Genomic DNA, 5,605 nt, shown 5'->3' on the forward strand with positions numbered 1-5,605 from the left:
GGGCCAATATCACATGTCGAATAGGTAGGCTGGATGAGTGGAGCTCCAACCTTTAGTTCCCTGCCCATCTTCATTCCTTCCGACATAACGTCACTGTTGTCATATGCAGTTTTATTCTGTTCTGTTTATTTTTGCTCTTATCGCTTTTCTCTCTGTCTGTCCAGATATACAACCTATGGTACCACAGTGTTTAAGGCTCTTATGGTGTCAAGGCACAGATTGTATATTATAAAAAATCTCATGGTACACCACCAAACAAAAATTTTACAAAATGTATATGCTGTACGTATTAGGGGTGGGAATAGAAAACCGGTTTCGACTTCGAACCGGGTCTAATTGACAGATTCCATCGGAATTGCACACCTCCAACAATGGTGGTTCTCCTTAATGATCCTTTAATTTCCCAGCATAACGTCACTTCCCGCCACATACCTATTGACGCTGGTCCACTAAAATCTTCGCCAGCTGAAAATGAACCAAAAGTGCATTTTTGGACCGAAATATTTTGAGCACTGAAATATCCTGGCCGAGACCTGATGTTATGATGACAAAAGGAAAAACCGGGACATGCGTTAGACTGGAAACGGGCGTTAGCCTCAAGTCACTAGCCAAAACTATTGAATCTAACGCCGGCAGCAGGACCAAAAATCTAAAGCATAAGCAAAGCAAAGCAAATTTATTTATACAGCACATTTCATACACAAGGTAACTCAATGTGCTTTACATGATTAAAAACCTTTAAAAACAAAGGAAAAAAATCTTATAAACATTTTTAAAAAAGAGAAAAAAATAAGAGAACAATTAAAACAGCGTACAGTGCAAGAAATATCATTTAAAAGTGGAAATGCTCTAAAAAGCATGAGAAAAAGGAAGAGTTTTAAACCTGGACTTAAAAACATTCACACTTGGGGTTGACGTCACTTCTGTTGGCAACTTATTCCATTTGTGTGCAGCATAATAGCTAAATGCTGCTTCACCATGTTTGCTTTGGACTCTGTGCTCCACTATTTGACCTGAATCTGTCGATCTCAGAGCCCTTCTGGGTTTATATTCCATTCGCATACCTTTCATGTATTTAGGACCTAAACCATTTAGTTATTTAAAGACCAACAGTAGAACTTTAAAATCTATTTTAAAGCTGACTTGGAGCCAGTGTAAAGACTTTAGAATTGGATGAATATGCTATTTGTTCTGGTCAGAACCCGAGCTGCAGCATTCTGAACGAACTGCAGCTGTTTTATGCTCTTTTTAGGGAGTCCACCCATTACAGTCTACTTGAGATAAAAGCATGGATGAGCTTCTCCTGGTCTGCTTGGCACATGCAGAAGGCAGTTTTAGTCATTGATTTGATATGACTGTTGAAAGTCAGGTCGGAATCTATCAGTACACGAAGGTTTCGGACTTGGTTTTTGGTTTTTAACGAGCGTGACTCCAGGTTTTTACTAACAGCAATCCTCTTTTCTTTATTGCCAAAAACAATTATCTTTGTTTTGTTGTGGTTTAATTGAAGAAAATTTTGGCTCATCTAGTTATTTATCTGTTTTAGACAGTGACACAACCCCTCAATTGAACTGTCGTCATCTGGAGACATTGCTAGATATAACTGTGTGTCATCTGCATAGCTATGATAGTCAAAATTAAAGTTCTGAAGAATTTGACCCAAGGGTACCATATACAGACTGAACAGGAGGGGTGCAAGAAATGACCCTTGAGTGACCCCATAGGTCATTGCCATTCTATGAGACTGAACACTTCCAATGCTTACAAAATAACTCCTTCCCTCCAGGCAGGACCTGAACCATTTAAGGACTGTTCCATTTAGTCCTACCCACGTTTCCAACTTGTTCAGCAGTATATTATGATGTACCGTATCAAAAGCCGCACTGGGGTCCAACAAGACCAGAATTGACAACTTTCCCGACTCAGTATTAAACATTATATAATTTAGCACTTCGATAAGACCAAATTCTGTACTGTGAAGAGTTTTGAAACCTGATAGAAATTTGTCAAACAGTCCATTTTAAGTTCAAGAAATTGAACAAGAAGTTGATTAAAAATAATTTTCTCGGCAATCCTGGCTATGAAAGAGAGATTTGAGATTGGTCTACAGCGTGCTAACATGGAAGTGTCCAGCGTTCTATTTTTTAGAAGAGGCTTAATGGCAACTACTTTAAGAGCTTTAGGAAATTAACTCGCCTGAAGTCAGCAATTGATTATTTGCTGCAAATCAGTTAGCACAGACTTCACAGTAGCTTTGAAAAAGTCAGATGGTATTGAATCACGACAGCTCCTTCATGGTTTTAGCTGCTAAACCGTTTTCTCTACAGGTTTTTGGTCAACTGTATCAAATTCTAGCATGGTAATAGAGTTTTCCTGAGTGGCTTCAGATGTAGTATCATTTTGCTGATTTGTACTGATAGTCACCCTGATTGATTGTATTTTATCACTAAAATAACAAGCAAATTCATTGCATTTATGAGCTGTTAGGAGTTCTGGAGCTATCTGTTGCGGGGGGTTGAGCTTGTCACAGCAAACAGAGTGCGAGTATTGTTGAAGTTCTTACTGTTGATTTCATAAAAGTGTTGCTGTCTAGCCCTGAATAACTCTTGGTTAAAAATAACTCTTGATTTTGAGATCTTTACCATCATTGTGCTCCTCCATGGTGTTCAAGGTCACCTGAAGATTGTCCATACAGCCATCTTCTGCTTATCCGAGGTTGGGTCGCGGTGGCAGTAGCTTTAGCAGGGAAGCCCAGACTTCCCTCTTCCCAGCCATTTCCTCCAGCTCTTCCGGGGGCATCACAAGATGTTCCCAGGCCAGCCGGGAGAAGTAGTCTCTCCAGTGTGTCCTGGGTCGTCCCGGCAGTCTCCTACTGGTGGGACATGACCGGAACACCTCACCAGGGAGGCCTAATCAGATGCCAGAGCCACGTCATCTGGCTCCTCTTAATGCGGAGGAGCAGCGGCTCAACTCTGAGCCCCACCCGGATGACGGAGCTTCTCATCCTATCTCGAAGGGAGAACTCGGACACCCTGCAGAGGAAACTCATTTTGGCCGCTTATATCCGGGATCTTGTTCTTTCGGTCATGACCCACAGCTCGTGACCATAGGTGAGGGTAGGAATGTAGACTGACCAGTAAATTGACAGCTTCACCTTTCGACTTAGGTCATTCTTCACTACATCAGACCGATACAAAATCCGGATCACCGATCTGCCTGTCGATCTCCCGTTCCATTCTTCCCTCACTCATGAACAAGATCCCAAGATACTTGAACTCCTCCACTTGGGGCATGATCTCATGCCGGACCTGGAGAGGGCACTACACCTTTTTACGACTGACGACCATGGTCTCAGATTTGGAGTTGCTGATTTTCATCCCAGCCGCTTCACACTCGGCTGCGAACCGGTCCAATGAGAGATGGATCATGGGTTGATAAAGCCAACAGAACCACATAATCTGCAAAAAGCAGAGATGCAATACTAAGGCCACTAAACCGGATCCCCTCTACGCCTCGGCTGCCCCTAGAAATTCTGTCCATAAACGTTATGAACAGAATCGGTGACAAAGGCCAGCCTTGGTGGAGTCCAACCATCACCGGAAACAAGTCCGACTTACTGGCAGCAATGCAGACCAAACTCTGACACTGGTCGCACAGGGACAGCACAGCCCATATCAGGGTGTTCAGTACCCTATACTCCCCAGCACACCCCACAGCACACCCCCAGGACTCCCCAAGGGACACGGTCGAACACCTTCTCCAGACGTTCCCAGCAGACCCTCACAATACGTTTGGGCCTGCCATGTTGTACCGGCTTCTTCCCCCACCATCGGAGCCAATTCACCACCAGGCGGTGATCAGTTGACAGCACCGTCCCTCTCTTCACCCAAGTGTCCAAGACATGCGGCCGCAAAGCCGATGACATGACCACAAAGTCGATCATTTAACTGCAACCTAGGGTGTCCTGGTGCCAAGTGCACGTGTAGACACCCTTATGCCTGAACATGGTGTTCGGTATGGACAATCCGTGGTGGGCACAGAAGTCCAATAACAGAACACCACTTGGGTTCTGATCGGGGGGGGGGGGGGGGGCATTACTCGCAATCACGCCGTTCCAGATCTCACTGTCATTGTCCACATGAGCTTTACAGTCACCGAGCAGAATGATGGAGTCCCCAGCGGGAGCACTATACAGCACCTCCTACAAGGACTACAAAAAGGGTGGGTACTCTGAACTGGTGTTTTGTGCATAGGCAAAAACAACAGTCAGGACCCGTCCCCCCACCCGAAGGCGGAGGGAGGCTAGATTCTTCATTCTCGGCATGTTTAATTGACCAAAGCTGACATTAAGTGAGTCACTGGTGGTGTAGTGGTTCACTCGCCTGACTTTGGTTCGGGCAGCGTGGGTTCAGTTCCCACTCAGTGACTGTGTGAATGTGGTGCAAACGGTTGTCCGTGTCTATATGTGCCCTGCGACTGACTGACGACGAGTTCAGGGTGTAGTCAGCCGTTTGCCTGGAGTCAGCTGGGATAGGCTCCAGCACCCCACGACCCTAACCAGGATAAGCGGTGTTGAAAATGGATGGATGGAGGGATGATATTAAGTGGAACCTTGATAAAACGGATTCCGACATAACGGTTAGTGGATAAAATGGACCACCAGGACTGAACAATGTGTCCAAAAATAGCTTCCATTTGTCACTTAAACTGCTGTTGAGAAAGTCTGTTAGTTCCAGAATTGGCCACTGCTGTTTACTTGCGCTGTGCCTCAATTTAGACAGAGAATGGGACTGACGAGAGAGAAAGAGAGCGGCATGGCAGCAGTGTTGACTCTGAGGAACACAAAACACAAGTCTCTGGAGTCTGGAACATGCTATTTTTGCTACAGTAAATGTTTTTGTTAAACCGTTTGACTTTGGCAACGGATTTAGAAGAAGGAAGCACACTAATGACTCGCGGCTCATGAAAGCGACTCGGCTATGATGAGTACTGAACGTCAATGTCACCATAACCAAGCACACCGGCATGGTAAGTTTCGATAAAATGTGAAACTTTCAAACATTTTCAAGTTCTTTTTCTATATATTTACAATAACTTTGTACAGTACTGGGAGTTTTAGGCCACAACAAAATTACAAAACAAATATTTCAGTAATAGGGGTGCGTATACCCTAAAAAAAAAAAAGTGCTTCAATGTAACGCACAATTGGTTATATCGGATGACCTCCCCGCCCCTATTAGCCCATTCTATCGAGGTTCCACTGTACTTGCAGGAAGTCATGACTTATTCAGTTGTATGAATGGCAACTGGTGGATACACTGGTTTATTGTACCTTCTTCCATCTAATGGAAGGGCATTTAATTGTTCTGTGGTTCACTATACAAATGCTGGGTCTCCGCTCTGCCCCCAAGCAGGACCTCCTAAACTCATCTCCTGAGCTGGTTTACGGTCAGCCAATACGTGTCCTGAAGGAGTTCCGACCGGATGCTGTAGCCCCCTGGTCTGCCACAATGTTGGAATGAGGACGAAAATCTCATCTCCTGAGATTTTCGTCCTCATTCCAACATCTCACCACTGTCTCCCCCAGTCTTATGTGCCCACAGAC

Source organism: Phyllopteryx taeniolatus, chromosome 2 (assembly GCF_024500385.1).
Source record: "Phyllopteryx taeniolatus isolate TA_2022b chromosome 2, UOR_Ptae_1.2, whole genome shotgun sequence".
NCBI lineage: Eukaryota > Metazoa > Chordata > Actinopteri > Syngnathiformes > Syngnathidae > Phyllopteryx > Phyllopteryx taeniolatus.